Below are 18,966 nucleotides of genomic sequence, written 5' to 3' on the forward strand. Positions count from 1 at the left end.
GATGGATCAACAAAAACTTGTTTACATTGGACTTGAAGGGTATCATTTTAATTAGCCGGGAAGCAGGCCAGTTCCACAACCAGGCAGTTCTAGAAAAGAAGCTTTGTTCATGGTATCTGCATTTAGATTTAGGCGCAGATAGAAAACGAGGGAAATTGTTGATAGTGGTTATAGGTAGTTTGAGCGTATTTTGTGAAAGTTTAGCAAGGGAGGACCGTAGATTGAAGCTCAGACAAGCACTTGTCATGAAAATAATGATAGAGCAGAGACAGGTTCGCAACGTGCAGGAAAGAGAAAAAGGCATCACCTACTAGGTTTTGAAGCCGATTTTAAACTATCATAGCAAGATAGGGCGCGCCAAGCAGCTCCTGCCCAGATATGGCAACAGTACTCCATCCTAAGATATGTCTGGCTCTTATACAGAGAGGACTTCATCGGCAGTGAGATACCTACTGAAGCAGTAGAATGATCCATTTTTCCAGCGATATTGGCAACAGATTTGATGTGTTCTATTTCAGATCAGGAGTCAAGGTCAGACCTAGAAGCTTGTCAATACATGGAATTTCCCCAAGATGAGAGCCATTCATTTCAATTGAGGCATGATTGGGGGGGGGGGGCAGAGCAATTATGATGAAAGGAAAGAAGCTTAGTTTTTGATGCATTAAAATTAACCAACCACCTTTTTCTCCATTGCATCACATTCTCAAGATCAGAAGAGAAAGAATCAGAAAGATCTTGGTCACTGATGACTAGGACTAGGACAACAGCATATTCTTTTCATTGTTTTGACTCGTGTGTATCCGTTGATATGTTTTTAGATAGAATGATGTGGTTCTCAGTTGATTAACTGTGCCAGATATATACTAGAGAGTCAAAATAATGAAAAGAATATTCTGTTATCATAGCCTTACTGATGACCTTTGAAGTTTTACCATAGATTGTGGTGTTGTCTGCATAAATGTCTATGAATGATCTAATAATGATTTAGGAGATCATTGATGAAGATCTATAGGTTTTGTTATTCAATTCTTTTACAAAATATTTGGATAAATTACTCACATATTTAGCAAGGGATTTCTGTTATTCAACTTGATTTTTTAACCATTTGAAATAGGTTTAGCAAAAAAAAAAAAAAAAAAGAAAAAAAAAGGCTCCTAAAATAAATGTTTATTAAAAGACATTGTGGCGAAAATGTAAAAATAGACAGGTCATCTAAAATGGGCAATAACCTGGGACGGTTTATCTATTTTAGTTTTATGACATCATTAATAGACTATTTGCAGTTTACCCTTAAATTAAAAATGGAGAATGAAAACGAACGATTACAAAAATGAAATTATTTTCCATAAAAATATGGCATTTTTCCAATATGAAGGAAGAAGCAATTACATTGCTTGATGAGGATAAAATATATCACCCATTAACATGAAGTTCAGTATTTTAATGGAATGTGCTTCGATGAACTCATAGCACTTCTGCCTTTTCAATGTACATATTTCCAACTAGCCAAGCACCAAAATCCCACCCCTTCACTATTGTGGTCCCTAGATACTGGAAACCCTTCTACTCTAACAGTTTCTTTCCATAGGTTGCTAGACTTTAGAATTTTGCCTGTTTCCTGCTTCCTTCATTGTACTAACCTGCATAAGTTTAAATGTAATATAAACATATCTTCCTGTTCAATTCCCCACAGTCCTCCATTAGACAGGATCCCAAATAGTAGCCCCTTGCTCGAGTGGAAAAGAGTTAAAGCAAAAAAAGAAAACTCCTGGGATCAAAGTAGAAATCCTAAATTAGACTTTACCTTACAATTAAGAGGTGACAATTGTAATCACATTCGATTTCACCTCAAAAACAGGTGATGGTGATGTGATCATTACTCTTATTTATTAAAGGCATCTTATTAAATTACTCTCATGACTTTTTTTTTACTCTTATTTTCATAAATTAGCTATTTGCCCCCACATGATACAAATGTGTTTATGTTAAAAAACAAAATACAAATCTATCTAAAATTTAGGTTTCAAAAATTTAAATTTCTTTTTGAAAGTAAAAAGTATATACTTCGTTCTTTATATTTTTTTCGCAACTCATTAAAACCTGCAGAATGTCATGTAAATCACATTTTGATTCAGCGAATAAGTCTCGTTAAATGATAGTAATAAATATTGTTGCATACAGCAGACTTGATTTTGAAAAATAGGAACAGAATGAGCAAGAAACAATTATAAAATAATAAAACTTTTTTTTTAATTCTCACTCCGACACCAGAATCCAGCACCCCAGAGGGGCACTGACCTGCAAAATGTGCAGATAAGGGCGCCTCAGGCGATTAGCAATAAACTAACCTCTTAAAGAGAGAAGGCAATACCTGGGAGGATGGACCTCCTAGAACCCCGCAGAAGTAAACTCCCATCACACAATGAACAAGGATCGGATCATTACAGCAATGGTTTAAATCTGTTGATTTGGGGACCCAAGGATAAAAAACATTTGTGTACCTCTACTCTGCTCTGTTAATAGTGTAATTGTAGTTTTTAGAATACTGATTAAAGTTTTATATTAGATATGTACATTTTTAATAATTAAAAATTATATCTCATTTTAAATATTTTGGATTTCAAACTAGCTCAAATTATTTGGTGGGGGACTTTAGTATTAAAATTTAATCTGAACAAAACCCATTGTGAAATGTGGTGGGAATGAGTCCACAGTCAACTTGTTTGAAGTCGGTTGACTTCTGGTCTCAGCCACAAAGTGTTGTCAAATGTTAACAGACCTCAGAATCATAAAAGTTGAAACATTTGACGTTCATGGAAATTAGAAAGGAATTTCCCAAGGAGACTTGATCAGCGCTATTGTTCATTTTATATCTAACATTTGCAATTGAAGCACTACACCAAACCACATTGGTTTGCTCTGGACTGATGATAGAATTAACACATTCTCCATCAATGCAAAATGCACAGATGGCTTTTCTTTCCCAAGAACTGACGAGTCAAAAAATAAATCTAATCGTTAGTTTGATACCAAACCTTATACAAGAAGGATTATTGATGAACGAAGAAGATAGAAGAATCACAGAAGTAGAGATGATGCAGGGGGGAGGGGTTAAATACCTTGGTTGAAGGTTCATTACAGAGGAAAGAATAAAATTATGAAAAGGGCTTGACTGGATGCTTACAAAATCTATGAATCTGTCTTCCACAGGAAGCATGTTAGTAAAAAATTGAAACTGAGAGAATTGTCAACATTCATCCAAAGCATTTTCATGTACAATTCAGAACATTAGAATACCACATTGATGCATATTTTATTTTGTTTTTTTTTTAACCTAAACACGTTTGTATCATGTAGGGGCGAAGACCTAAATTTCTGAAAATAAAAGAGCAAAAGAAAAAAAAAAAAGTCATGAGTAATTTAATAAACCTTCTTCAGTAAATATTAAAACAATATCAAATTAATCATTTGACAAAATAACTTATAAATTTGATGAATAGAAACTAGCCTGGGTACCTGGCATTGCCTGAGTGTTTGGAGGTGTGTGTGTTTTTTTTTGGGAGGGGGGGGGGGAGTAGGCAGGCAGACTTGAAACCGCGATGCGAAAGTGGAAAAGAAAGTGAAAGAAAACCTGACACTTACCGCTACACCATGACGCGAGCGCAAGTGTAAAGCGTTCAAATTTAGAGATGTCAACTATTACGCCATAGCAGATAGTGAAATGAAATCACACTTAAGTTTGGCTGTAGGCCAGTTAAGCTTTCAGCTTTCTGTCGTATTTGTTTCCCCACAATGTTGGGAAAAACTAGTTCCCCCAAAAAAAGGGGGAACTCTGGCAGTGTCCAAATTGTGTGATATGAAGGGTTTCCCCTTCATTGATCAAAACTAATTGGCTTCAAGATGTCCTGGCATTTGTGTTTTTGCTTAGTTTTGCTTTTATATGAAAAAGACAAACAAGCACTCGAGATGGGGAAATTTTTAAAAAGTCGATCAAAATAAAGATAGAGACGATGTCCGTCTGCAAATTGAAGATATTACAATCTAGGAAGTATAAGGAAACTTCTCCATAAATGTAACCTTGTCGATAAGGCCGGCGAAAAAAGCCTTTCGGACATACACGAACGTGCACATCCATTTTGCCTTTTATATATTAGACTAGCCTGGGTGCCTGGCATTGCCCAGGTGTTTTGAGGTGGGTGTTGAGCAAAAAAAAAAAAAAAAAAAAAAAAAAATGGCGTCTTTGCTGTTCCGCCCACTGCCAAACCAGAAGTGACAAAGGTTAAATTAAGGCTAGTCAATCGAAAAGGGATGACTTTTGAAAGAAAAAAAAAAAAAAAAATCGACCCCTCCATATAGAAAAATGCCCAGTTGAGGGTGAAGGAATTAATGTTTTTAGCCAATTTTTCGATATTTGTTGTCTGAAGGGTTGAGCTTCAAAATGATACCAATCTTGTGAAAATCCATCGCCTCTGTCAAAAGTTTTAGGCAGACATACATACATTTAAACAGACAAGTGAGATTTATATTATAGACTAGCCTGGTTGCCCGTATGTTTGCAGGTGTGTGTTAAGCAAAAAAAAAAAAAAAAATGTTGTAGTATATAGATTTAAACAGACAGGTGAGATTTATATTATAGATGGTAGTGATTATGAACTGTGCCAGAGACTTAGGCTCAAATTAGTTTTTAAAGAAAGAGGAGATTGTAAAAATGCAACATATTTAAAGTTATATTATTCAAATAAGATTTTTGGGTTTGTATTACTATACACAGAAGTATAAAAAAAGTTGTCAAAATAAATAAATAAAAATGAATAAAAAATAAACTAGCAGGACCTGTTAACCGGCGTTGCCCAGTGGAAGCATGACAGATCCAGAACAGAATCGTTAAAGGACCTCCCTCGAAAACAAATTAAACTACGGTTGTTGCTGGTGTCACTGCCATCCATGGAAAATAGCACACACTAGCAGCCATGGCCCAAATGAAATAATCTGGCTTTTATTGTCGGGCATTGTTTTCCAGAGGCAGCTAATGGAAGCAGCTGTCTGTGATTGTTAGCACTGTTGGTTACTGGCGATTAGTATTAGTTTGGTGTGATAACCTGCAGGTACTGGCTGATTCTAAAGAAAGCATTTATCAACTCTTTAGATTGAGTGAAAACAGAGGTAGATAACTGTCTTCTACCAATAGCAGTATCTTTCAAGTCGGTCATCATTTTTCTTCTCAGTATACTGCACGCATTTTTTTCTAAAAGTAATCTTCTAAATAATAAAATACTCCACAGAAAGCAAAAGTGGTAAAAAAAAAAAGAAAAAAATGTTTCCATAGCCAATAAAATTTACGTCGAAACCTACCTGCATAATATTTGTGTTTTAACTTATTTGAAAGCATTTAATCAGTTCTAAAAAGAAAGTGTCAACATAAGTTACAGCTTTGAAGCTTTTTTAATCGGTTAAGAATATAAAATTAAATTTAATCGTCAACAGGAATAAAAATGAAAAAAAAAAAAAAAACCCACAAATATCGCATCATTAAAGTTTTGATAATCACGCAAAAATCGAAAATTAAATATTGGTACCCATAAAAGAAATGTTTTTTAGCGCCATTTTGGGGTGGGTGGGTAGTGGCGTGTCAGTATTTTATGCATATTTACATTCCCAAACCAATACTGTTTACATTTTGAGAGTGTTCCGTCAGAGCAAGGAAAGAGCAATATGTGTTTGATTAGATTTTATGTTAGTTCCATGTGTGGAAGGAAAGAGTTAGCAATGTGTGTTAAAATGCCAATAATTTTAAAACCTTATGTTAGAGGTCACTGTAGCAAAATTTTAAGAGTATTTAATTTTAATAATTTTGAGCGATTATCAAAATTTCAAAGAGGCTGCGTTTTTATATATTTCTGCAATTATCGAGTGTTAAAGACGTTATGTATATATTTTTTTTTTACTTATGCATGCATGTTAACATGCTGAATTGTTCAAAATAAGTTGCCAGTATTTCTGAAACATTAGGATAATTTTAAGGTTACCAATAGTTAAATTTGTTTGCATTTGTTTTTTAGCACTATTACGTTGAAGCGTTTTTTTTGTTTTTTTTATTTACAGCAGTTGTTATTAATTTGTTAGGTGAAAGTATGCAAGAGTTTCAAAACACTATCTCCTCATCATGTTTGTAATATGTTTTTAAATCACGATTATTTCAGTGAGCTTTAGTAAATGCATAAGTCTAAAAAGAATATGAATTTTCAAAGAGGAAAAGTATGAATATATAAAAAAAATAAGTGAATATTATTCATCAAACCGCAGCATATGTTTTGTGCATACATCGTCTTCCGCTTATAAATGATCAGAATAAATGTTTTATCCTAATAAGTTACTAATAATGGGTACTTCTGCAGTTTAAATCCTTTTTTTCTATGAGTCTTAATTGGCAAACCCCAGCAAACAAAGAAAAACGTCAGATTATATCAAGTGAGTAAAAAGAGAAACGAGCGAGCAGACGGCAAAAAATTGGAAGGCGGAAAAAAAGAGTATTTTTTTACAACCTAACCCAGCATAGTATAAAGACCCCCAACCTTCCCATATTAAGAACGGCTTACGGAATAAACAACTCCAACCTCGAAAGCTGTTCTTTACACGGGGGAGGTGGTAGATGTTTATTCTGAAAGCCGTTCTTCACATGGGGAGGTTAGGGGTGTTTATACTATGCTGGATTAGGCAAAAAAAAAAAATTAAAAAATAAATAAATAATTTTTTTTAGGGGTTAAACGATGCTGAGTTATGCTGTAAAAAAATCCCCAAATAACTTTCTATACACAAAACAAAAATATATTTGTTCATTAACTCAAAGAAACAAAACTATTATTACAAACAAAAAAAAAAAAAAAACAGTAAAATTTATGAATTTATTACGGTAAGTTGCTTTTTTTTTGTTTGTTTTTTATTAACTTCTGTTTGCTCTGTATAATCCGGCTTTTGTTGTTTGCCGGGTTATTGCCAAGCCCAACTCCCAGAAAAACGGGATTTAAACTGCAAAAGTACCAGTTAATGAGTATAATAAGATGTGTAAAAGGAGGCAAAATAAACAAACATTATTCATTAAACTCCGGCTGATATAATATCGGTCAACAACTACTAGTTTGACGGCGATGAACAGAGAAAGAATGTAGAAGATACATTTACTACTAGATACTATAGATATGTTTGTATGTTTTAGTCTTAGCAGAGAAGCTAAACAGTCATTAGTTACGTAAAAGGGGTTGAAGATTCATTTGCTGTTGTTATAGGTTGGAAATTAAGTGTTTATTAACTGAAATTGATACCGTGCGAATCAATATTTGTCCTAGCGACGCCATATCATAATGTTCTGAAGTGTTCGTTTAGAATGATCTTATTCTGGAATAAGAGAATTAGCGGGCAACCAATCAGAGGGAGACTATTATTAATTTTTGATTATGCTATGGGAAAGTTAATGGTATATCTGTATGTATGAGCCAGTTACGGGTGGTGTAAGTGTAGAATGTGTAGACTTCCTACCGGTGTTGACTGGTGGCAGTGGCAGGACTAAATATTTAGAGGGAAAATAGATACCCCTTTCTCTAACGATGTTGTGATTGTGATGGTGTTGCTCCTAGCAACATAATTTAGTATTTTATTATAACAATTGAATGTGTCTTCAAAAGTTTTCGAAAATTATAATATAGTGGCTATTAGCCTAGCTGGATTGAATTTGTATGTGGCATCTGTTGTTGAAAACCTTTGGTCCAGAGAAGAATAGAGATATGGAGATAAATGTTACCAAAGGCAAGATAAGTTACTTTTTTACCTAACTGGATAAGCTTTTATTAATGTAAAATTCTGTTTGAAAAACGAATAATGTTGAACACTGCCAGAGAACAAGATGGCCACAATGTCTTTGAAGACTCGATAATCATTTCAAAATAAGAAATAAAACAAAATGATAGTAGAAACTCACTCAATAAATGTCACAGTAACATTTATTGGGTGTGTAAAAAAAAAAAATGCAAGTAAAAATTTAGCAAATGGACTTAAAACAATGAAAGTTAAAATTTTTAAAGAGTAATCGACATTGAATAAAATTCTTGAATGGACAAAACGGTTAATTCCTATTTCAATCATGTAAAATATTTATTTTTGCTTCAACCATGTTTGAGAACAAGCACATTAAAAAAAAAAAGTAATGGCAAGTTTCATCGTACACGTGAAAGGCTGAAATGAAAACTCGTCGGAAAAAATAATCGACATCTGTAATCAACCCTCCCCCCCAATGCGGACAGATGTGACACAAGATGGAAATGATGGGATTGGCAAATCCAGCGCAAAAAGGTGTGGGCACTCTGACCGTCAAAAAAAGTACAGGCAACCACGTTGGCATTCCTCAGCAGGAGCGTCTTAGATTAGCAATATACCAACCACTTTTTGAAAAGACATGATAAATCTGGTGTGAAAAAAGGTTTAGGAAGAAAGATAAGTTCATAATTTTATAATTAGAAAGATAGGGGGAAGACTTTTTAAGAATTACCGACCATTGCTACTCTTGGCCAAGATCAAAGGGTAGTTTTGCTGCAGTAGTGCTGCTGCACTTCCATTTCTTGTTCTCTTTCAGTGGAGGAGCAATACTTCACGACTGAGACAATTTTTGTACCTTTTCTCCACGTTAAAGAAACGACGTGGGGAGGCATTGTAAATAGGTAATCTTTATTTTTGGCAACATTTATTTTGATTTAAAATAAAACTAATAAAACCAGCAAATTACTTGTGCAAAAGAGCGGAGATTACCTCCCCTTAGCCCCCTCTCTTCTGACTTAATAGTAAAGTATACACTCTTTAGCACAAATACCAAAATTAGGGAAATGTTAAGAATGACGGCCTAAACAGAATACTATAAAAAAAAAAATGTGTCTCTTATCAGGAAAACATCTATCCTTTTTTTTTTTTTTTTTCTTCTTCAGATTAAAATATTTTCTTGCTCTAACTTAAGATTTGACACAATGTTTTAAGTAAACAAACGTTTTAAACTAAGACACAAAACTTATCCAGATAGGGTACTTACTAACTGATCTTACCTTTTTTTCGTTTTGTTGTCACTTGTCTATACTTAAAATGCCCGAAATATTTTAATATAGATTAAAATTGCAAAATCAAAAATACACTTTACATCATTAACATGCCATTAGGTGCCAACCGAAAAGACATTCAGGTGCTAGTGCAGAGAGTGAGCCGCGCTATTTTTTAAAATCGTATTTCCAAGTTTAATTAAAGTTTTGTTTCTGCACGAGTACCGACATTCAAATTTAATTTTATTTAGGGAGAAAACCTGACAAATAATTAAAGAATCAGATACTTTTATTTGGTATTTTTTTACGACCTGCCCCTACACCCTCAGCCTTCCCAGGTTAAGAACGGCTTTTGGAATAATCCCCCCCCCCCCTCAACCTCCTAGTGTTAAGAACGGCTTTCGAGTTTGGGGCTGTTTATTCCAAAAGACGTTCTTAACATGGAGGTGGTTGGAGGTGTTTATACAACGCTGGCGCAGGTAAAAATTTACCAAAGTCGCACTTTGTATTTAATTTTTGGTATTTAATTAAATACAAAGTGCGACTTCAGTTAGATTCTGAGGGTAACAAGAGTAACAACTATTTTAAAATAAACAATTAAACTTTCAGAAAATGTCAGATTTATTTTTAGATTTAGAAATAAGTGTATTACATTCGTGTTGGACTAGACTTTAACAAAAAACAAAATTTAAGTGATTATTTTTGTTTCATTTATTTTAAGTTGCTAGTACCCCAACAACCAAAGTTGAATCAAGTTCAAATTCCCACAATGTAAAGATTAAAAAACGTTTTGAACGGAGATGAACTGATCGCAAGGTTTTTTTGTTTAATCAAATAAAGTTGTAAGGGTGGGTGTGCCACTTCCCCCTCCACGAAAAAAAGGGAAACATTAATGATAGTCTTAACTACAAAATGGTGTGATTACTTTTCGAGTCTGTTTTTGTGAAGGTGTTTCATCTTTGTATAACATACATTTGTTAACTGTGAAGCAAAAACACGTCATTTTAAACACTATTTTAAAAACACATAAAAAGAAAAAATACGTAAAAATTCTACACTACGCACTTTGGGTTCTTTATACACAAAAGTCATTTTAATCTTGTTAATTAGTTGAAAACAAAAAGAATGAAATAGTCCGTGATCTTTCAAAATTTGAAAGGAATTTGGAAGCTTATAAACTGTCGAATAGCAAATCAGTTGACTTAAAAATTCGGTATTTATGCAAAATACGCTAAAATAAAAGTTATGTAGAAACCCATTTTTAACGGGAGGCGGGGTAGCTATTTTGTACTTTCACCTAACAATTCAATAAACAAAAGATAACGTAATATACTATGGTTCGTATGCCGCAGGAGTACCAAATTTGTTTTTTTAGCAAATTCATGTATTAGAAGAGTGAAAGTTTTAGAAGCCATTTACAGCCAATAAATTATAAGGAGATTAAAAACACCTAGTTTAATAACAATAAAGACCAAACGATACCGTAATAATTAAATTTAACTGTCGAAATACATCTTCTAAACAAAACAAATAAGTGAAAGATGAAAGTAAAATGTTCACGGAATGTCAGGTAGGTGCAGTTAGTAAATAAATACAAACGGCTGTTTATTTAAATCAGATGGATTTTAAAGGATATGAAACAAAACAACCTCATAAGAAAACATGGGTAGTGTAGCTAGCTATTAAATTATTTTAATTTTCTTAAAGAAGTTCAGACCATAAAAAAACTTCTCATAATTTAAACAAATAAGTCATTAACACATATTTTATACAAATTTTAGTTTAGGAATAATCTAAAGAAAAAAAAAGATGCCCAATTATTTAAGTTTTGACAGTCGGATTTATTTAAAATTATAAAACATTTGAAAAAAACTTTTTCTTTAAACAGCTGAAAATATGAAAGATTCCTTTGTTGTTCATCAAGATTGTTGGAAACATACAGATTGTTTATTAAAAAAAAAAAAAAAAAAAAATAGCAATAAATCTAAAAATAAATTAAACTTACCTTATTTAAAAAAAAAAAGAACTTTTAAATATTTACAGTTTTAGTTACAGGATATTTTATCATTTTTTTGTAACCTGAATAAAAGGTCCAGTGTTTTTTGTAAATCATTCCTTTGCTAACGAAATGGGTAGTGCATGTTTTTTTTTTAATGTTTTTTCACATTTTCACGTTAAAAACTTAACATAATGCTCTAAAAAGTCCACCACAAAATGATCGGAGTGAAAAAGTGTGTTTCTCTTTTTTTCTTACTTATAAAATTTAGACGTAAAGAGAAAATCCTGGTAGGAGAGGAAAACCGAAGGCGGCGATAAAAGAGAATTTGTCATTGGTTGCTCGTCAGATAATCACCGCCACTCGACGGTGTCAACCTAGAAGATGTCCCTTGTAAGTAAAATGTGCTACATTCCAGACATTGGTAGCGGGAATAACAAGATAAAACAGTTTAAAACAGTGTGTAACATAGTAATTGTCTGTATTTTTGAGATGAGGTGTTTTCATTGATTGAGATTGTCGGACTGACTTCCTCATCTTAGTTGTTATCGTCACATACAAAACACCTGATGAAGGCCGGAGGGCAAAACGGCCGAAACGTTGTGACGATAACAACCAAGATGAGGAAGTCAGTCCGACAATCTCAATCAGTAACATATTTTTATTCCAAACTATCTTTCTCAACACATATCTTCAATTAATTTTTCAACACACCTCTCCTTCTGACCCACTTCCCCATCTCTTTTTTGCAACTGGTTCAGTAAATAGAAATATTTTAAATTTATAACTATTTATAGCCAGAAAGAAAAATTAACCTGCCTGACTATTAGACTTCATTTCAATGTTGTTGTTTTTTTTTTTAATAATGAACAAGAATAATTTAAAAGCTCCCCCCCCCCGCACTTATTTCATCCCTGATGACTCCCAGTGAATGTATATTACAATTTAGATTTGTTTTGTTCTTTTAAGGTTATGAGATGGTGACTTTGGAAGAATGTCAGTATAAAAACAGCCGTTTGGTCGAGTCGACTGTGTCTGGACAAATCTGATTGAAATTGAATATAAAATAAGAAAAAAGATCACTAACTTCCAAGAACAACGTCAATATCTCCACTTAAATATGAATCAACTTTATTCAAAGAGACCACTAGAATATAAAAAGAGTTGTTTTGCAGACTGGCTTTGTCAAAAACAGAATGTGGTATCCTGGAGCTCGATCTGATATTGCTGCTTCTGATAAAGGACAAGAACAGATTATAATGACTTGTTGTCACAACATCTTTCGACCTAAATTCTTTGAGCGCCAATTTTTGCAGGTAAGTCTGCACAGAAGCGTTCTCTTGCCTATGCAGTTTGTTGCGGACCAGAATATAATAATCCTAACCCGCTATAAAAGAAAATAATGAAATGAATGGAAAGAAGGAAACAAAACTCAATTGCTGAATAAAATAAACATGTCGTTTATTTTCCTTCGAAAATAAAGGGTTTTAGGTGGAACACGTGTTCATTCAGTCATTGACGACTATGCACGTGGAAAAAAAGGAATGAAGTAGAGGAATGAGAAATGGCAGTCCAGCATGTAGAAAAAGAAAGAGAGAGGGGGTTGACTTCAGTAAAGCCGCACGTCCATGGTAGTAGTCGTCCATGTGGAAAAGTCTTCAAGCCAAAGGCTGTGGACGCAAACTTGTCTGGTTGATGAACCAAAGCAAAAGAGGAGAAAGAGGATGTTGAATGGTGTTGTTGACTTTTATACCGGGGTCAGTGTTCTGACTGAGCTTGTCTGGATTTCCTTTCAGGGGAAGTGACGTTTCCCATGTGTGCGTACATGTGCGCGTATGTTAGCGTGTGTGTTTATGCGCATGAATGTGAGTGTATATACGTGAACATGAATATATGTACGTGTCGGTGCGTATGTGCGTGCATACATGTGGGTGTGTGTATGTGAGGAAAAAACATGTTCGAACAAGTTACATAAATCTAGGGGTCATTGCACATGTTCCAATCTGAACTATGACATAATGCAAGATGTTGTATGTACATACAAACATAATAGATATGTCATAAAACTGCGGCATTACCTGTTTCTCAAGCTTCTAGCCAATAAAAAAAGGCTTTATTGGTTCTAGCAGAACATGAGAATACATTTAAATTAAATGTCAATTGCAATAGGAGAGTAAGTAACTGTTTCTTTTGTTTGTTTTTTTACATAGGCATCACCACTTATCAAGGCCAAGAGGCCACTCGAGGATAAGGGTTAAAGAGTGTACAGTAGAAATTGGACAATATAGTAATTGTTAGTAAATGGAAATTCGGTAAATTTGTTAACAAGTGGAATGGCTAATCAGGAACTTTTTTACGTTAGACTTGAAGACAGCCATATTGTAGTCAGCTGGAAAACAAGAAAACGGAAGACAATTCCACCGGCTTGCAGTTCTAAGAAAGAAGCTTTGTTCATGGAATCTACATTTAGGTTTAGGCACAGATAAAGAGTGGGGGGAATTATTGATAGTGTTTTCAGCTAAACAAGTGTTTCTTATGAAAGTTTGGTGAGGGGGGACCATAGACTAAAGCTCAGTCAAACACTTTTCATGAAAATCAGAGACAAACTCGCAACATCTCTTCTGTGAGATAGAGGTTGCAGGGAAGAGATAAGGACATTTCCTATGCAGCTACAAAGTCTATTTTGAACTCTATCAAGGCAGGACAAGTCCTTTCTAGCAGCTCCTGCCCAGATGTGGCAACAGTATTCCATCCTTGGATATACCTGGCTCTTATATAGATAGAGAATTGCATCAGCAGTGAGATATCTACTGGATCAATAGAAGGATCCGACCATTTTTCCAGTGGCCTTGGCAACAGATTTGATGTATGTGTTCCATTTAAGGTCAGGAGTAATGGTCAAGCCCAGAAACTTGTCAAAACTTGAAGCCTCCTCAAGACGAGAGCCATTCATTTCAATTGATGCCAGATGGGGATCAGAACGTTGATGATGTAAAGATAGAAGCTTGGTTTTAGATGCATTAAAAGTAACCAGCCACTTCTTTCTCCATTGTACCACGTGCTCAAGATCAGAGGAGAGACAATCGGAGAGTACTTGGTCGTTTACTGTCTTAGATGTGCTACCATAAATGGTAGTGTCATCAGCATAAATGTCTACAAATGATGTAAGGATGTGATTTGGGAGATCATTAATGTAAATCAGGAAAAGAGTTGGGCCCAGGATGGACCCCTGAGGGACTCCAGCATTAATACTGTGAGCTTCTGATTTTTGCCCATCAACTACTACTCTTATGAACCTATCAGAAAGAAATGATTTAATAATTGAGAAGACATTTCCAGCTATACCATAGCTAGAGATCTTGTGAAGTAAACCTTTATGCCATACCCTATCAAAGGCTTTAGATATGTCAAGAGTAATTGCCCTAGAAAGGTTGTCTCTGTCGAGAGATTCGCTAATCCTATGAGATATAACTGTAAGCACATCTGCTGTAGATCTAGCAGAACGGAAACCATATTGTGTGTCACTATGAAGGTTATTTTTGCTGAGATGGTTGATTACTTCTCTATTTAACACAGATTCCAGCAACTTACTCATGACACACAGGAGACTTATTGGCCTATACTGAGAGGGGGATGAGCGATCACCTGAATTCTTAAATACAGGTCATACTGATGAGATTTTCCAGGGTGATGGAAAGCAATTCTCCTTAAGACAACGTTTAAACAGTTTTGTAAGTATGGGTGCTCGTTCTGGTTAAAGTTTTTTAAGTGCTATAATTGGAATACTGTCAGGGCCAGTTGCTTTACTGGAATCAAGGTTTTTGATTAGCTATGCAACATCACGTACATATATTTGCATATCACATTATCACATAGCATGTTTTCTGATACAGGAGGAAATATTTGAGGTTGGCGGCCTTGGTCACAAAGGGTAGAATTAGCTGCAAATTTCTTGGCAAAGAGTTTGGCTTTGTCTGATGCTGACGAGGTTACCTCAGGTCCATTGATGATAGTTGAGATAGAACGCACACTTCTGTTCAGGATTCTGTTTGCTATTTGCCAAAACTCGTGAGAACCAAGCTGCTGCTCAGCTACTTTGGACGACGGACTGAGCATACAACTCTCTTGCATTCTTTATTACTTTCTTACAATGGTTGCTGGCAGTCCTGAAAGCGGCTTTAGTTTCCATACATCTATTCGGTTGAAAGCAGTGGAAAAAGTGATTTCTGTGTGCAATGGTAGCAGCACATTCTGAAGAGAACCATAGCTGGCTGTTAAGTTTTTGCTGGAACTTTTTCGAGGGTATGAAACGGTCTATACCTACAATTAACCATTCCGTCAGGTCTGATACTATAGAGGACACATCCTTTTTAAACATGGAACGCAGAGGTAGATCCAATATAAATGTACGGAAGCTATCCCAGTCAGCATTAGTGTATCGATATCCTGTACGATGGAGAAGTACGTCTGGGGACTTATTACATTTCATTTTTATCTTAATTGATACAACAGAGTGGTCGGAAGATCCAAGAGGAGACAGAACAGAAACTGAAGATAGTTCAGGGCAAGTTGTGAGAAAAAGGTCTAGTAGACTTGCATACTGGCCGTCATTGTTGGGCACATGGGTGGGTTCGTGAACAATCTGAGTGAGGTCATAGGCAATGGAGAAATCATGACAGAACCTCCCCTCATCATCGGTCTTGTTTGAGTGGGTCAACCATTTCACGTTGTGACCATTGAAGTCTCCACATACGTGAATGTTAGCTGAAGGATAAGCAGATAGGACTTGGTCAATTTTCTCAGATATGCTTTGAAAGATAGTAACTCCACTGTTGTGGGGGTGATAGAGAGTAAATATAAATGCAGTAGTGTGAGCTACTGCAACCCGGAAGCACATATAGGGTAAGTTAGGATCTTCTATGGAGATGCCTCTACCACATGGAAAGCCATCTTTTATATAGGCACATATTCCATGCCCATGGCGCTTTTGGGGGTCAGATTTAGAAGTTAAGTTAGGGTATTCTTTAATTGTAAACTCATCTAGGGAAATAGCCTGTCCAATGCCAGTTTCACTTAAAAATAAAAGGTCTGGTTTAGTCTCCTGTAATTGGGTTTCAACCTCTGGAAGGTTAAAACGTAGACCCCTCATGTTGGAGAAGGAGACATGATAGTGGGGGTCTACGTTGGAAGTTGGAGATCCAGGTTTAATCGTGTATTTTTTTCTTGAAACTTGTCATGATGGAATTTTGGAATTTGTGGACTAGGTCGTCAGATTTGCTTAGAGCAGGACAGAGAGGGGAAACTAAGAGAGAAAAAGAAACGAAGAAATTTTTTTTTTTTTTGTAGAACATGATAAGGTAAAGCCGTAACAATTACCCACTAATATGGCATCGAGAGGCCCTACCAGAAGCTACTGCATGGTCCAGAATCCATTCACCAAATGGCAATACAGCAGCCCCAGTACTTTGCACCTGCTGATAGAACAGCCTCCTTAGTGGTTTATCCAAGCTTCGGGTCCCTGACTATCAGGTGGATAACGTCAGCCCAGAATAAAACGTTTACCTCCAGATCCCTTACTAGTGACATGGCTACAAGGATAGACATAGAAACAAAAAATTTCCGCCATCTCTGCTGACTGTTTGTGCAAAATACTGCCAACCTAGAATACAGCTTTTTCTTCTCCCTTTGTCAGAAAAATCACTCATTTAAAAAATGAGGACTGAGGGACAAATAAAGAGAAGCGAGAGTAACGGGAGCTGCCGATAATGCATCCACAATGCGTTTTCTACTCTCCATTAAAAAAAAAAAAATTATTAAGAATTGCACTTAATAAAAGTCCAACTGGCGTGTTTAAGGGAAAGTATGGTGTTAAGTGTAATCAAAAATGTTACTTTGTTGAAAAGTGAAATGGTGTTATTTTGTTGAAAAGTAAAATAGTGTTGTTTTGTTGAAAAGTGAAATGATGTTATTTTGTTGAAAAGTGAATTGGTGTTATTTTGTTGAAAAGTGAAATGATGTTATTTTGCTGAAAAGTGAAATGGTGTTATTTTGTTGAAAACTGAAATGATGATGGTGAAATTTTGTTGAAAAGTGAAATGGTGTTATTTTGATGAAAAGTGAAATGTTATTTTGATAAAAAGTGAAAAAATATTATTCTGTTGAAAAGTGAAATGATATAATTTTGTTGAAAAGTGAAATGATATAATTTTGTTTAAAAGGCAAATGATGTTATTTTAATGAAAAGCGAAACGATGTTATTTTAATAAAAAGCGAAATGATGTTATTTTAATGAAAAGTGAAATTATGTTATTTTAATGAAAAGCAAAATGATGTTATTTTAATGAAAAGCAAAATTATGTTATTTTAATGAAAAGTGAAATTATGTTATTTTAATGAAAAGCGAAATGATGTTATTTTGCTGAAAAGTGAAATGGTGTTATTTTAATGAAAAGTGAAATGATGCTATTTTGCTTAAAAGTGAAATGGTGTTATTTTGCTGAAAAGTGAAATGATAGTATTTTGCTGAATTTATATGGGTCATATGTATCTGTTTTTAATGTCTGAATTCAAATCTGATACCCGAATCTAACTTGAAAAAAATAAATAAAATATAAATAATTTTGTTAAAAGAGCTTACTCTCCCTCTGCCGTACTTCAAGCATTGACACCAGGATAAAAGCAAGCTGATTCATTCACCCATATATCTCACTGTTGAATACATTTTGGTGAACACAAAATGTAACAAAATGTGTAAGGAAAGTCCTTAAAAAAAAAAAGAATTACTGCGCCCTCTGTAGATGACCGAAAATGTATTTTCGGTCGGTCATGCCGAGCTGATCTCGAGGTAAGTCTTTTCCCCTGGTCCGTCTCTCCCACGTACCCACACAACACGCAAACACACGGGCGCTTATCTCCTGGATGCACGTTACACTCCCCCCTGATCTGATGATCACATAGAGAGCACTGGGGGGGGGGGGCCTTTTAGTGCGTGTGCTTCTGCGAAGAGGTACATTCACTGTTTCAGATTCGGGCTCTGGATCTGGTTCCGCCTCATCAGATGAAGTATCGCTATCAGTCTCTGGAGGGGGCTCACTGAATCCGTGCATCGGCAGCTCATCACTAGACGCTTCACTGCTTTCTTCTGTAGTTGTGTGACGCACCTCGGTAGCTGGGCGAAGATCTCGCACATGTCGTGGGGTTCCATCGACCAAAACAGACTGCTGGCTAATCACTCCAGATATTTGTCCTCGCTTAAACTTGTCGGTGCACTGATTTCCTGGGGGCCGCACCCACACTGGATCTCCCACTTCATATCTGTTATATGTTCCCTTGTCGGCTGGCTGCGTAGTGTTGATTCCCTTCACTCCGACTCAGTACGTGTAAATAGCATTCGCAGGTGCGGTTGAAGGGGACGTCCCGTCCTTTGGCGTAATGTTGTACCAATATGTGGCTTCCATAATAGTACATTGCTTCCTGGCAGCAATTCTCTTGATGCTGCAATGGCTTCTTTCAGCAATGCCATTTCCTGACGGCACATGTGCACATCACAACCGTAGTCGGACGCCCCACTCCTCTAACAACTGCCGGACTTGCTGGCTACAAAACGTTGCATCATTGTCAGTCAGGAGCTTTTCCGGCGCACCTCGCTCAAAAAAAATGGATGATAGGTGGCGAACAACATTTTCTGAATCCTGTCTGGTCATCTGCCGCCACACCGCAAATCTCGTAGGCCCGCAATCAATGAGAGTTAGAAAGGGCTTGCCACTGTAATGGGTAATATCCATGGCCAGCCCCTGCCACACACTCTCAACTTTCAAGCGACCCTTCTGCCATCGCTCTGGTGCAGGATCAATAGACTGGCAAGCCTCACAATTTCTGACGATCTGTCTGACATCC

The 18,966-nt window shown here is 35.7% G+C and overlaps 1 protein-coding gene across 1 annotated transcript in view; it reads right to left on the reverse strand.

Moving 5' to 3' along the window:
- LOC145295181 (kelch-like protein 20) overlaps positions 1–11,403 on the reverse strand; it is a 115,564-nt gene extending 104,161 nt beyond the window's left edge. The window contains exon 1 of the mRNA XM_080141443.1: positions 11,080–11,403. The gene's annotated coding sequence lies outside the window, so the exon portion shown is untranslated. The remainder of the gene's footprint in view (positions 1–11,079) is intronic.
- Positions 11,404–18,966: the final 7,563 nt, after the last annotated feature.

Source organism: Euprymna scolopes, chromosome 2 (assembly GCF_053919585.1).
Source record: "Euprymna scolopes isolate OS-2025 chromosome 2, ASM5391958v1, whole genome shotgun sequence".
NCBI lineage: Eukaryota > Metazoa > Mollusca > Cephalopoda > Sepiida > Sepiolidae > Euprymna > Euprymna scolopes.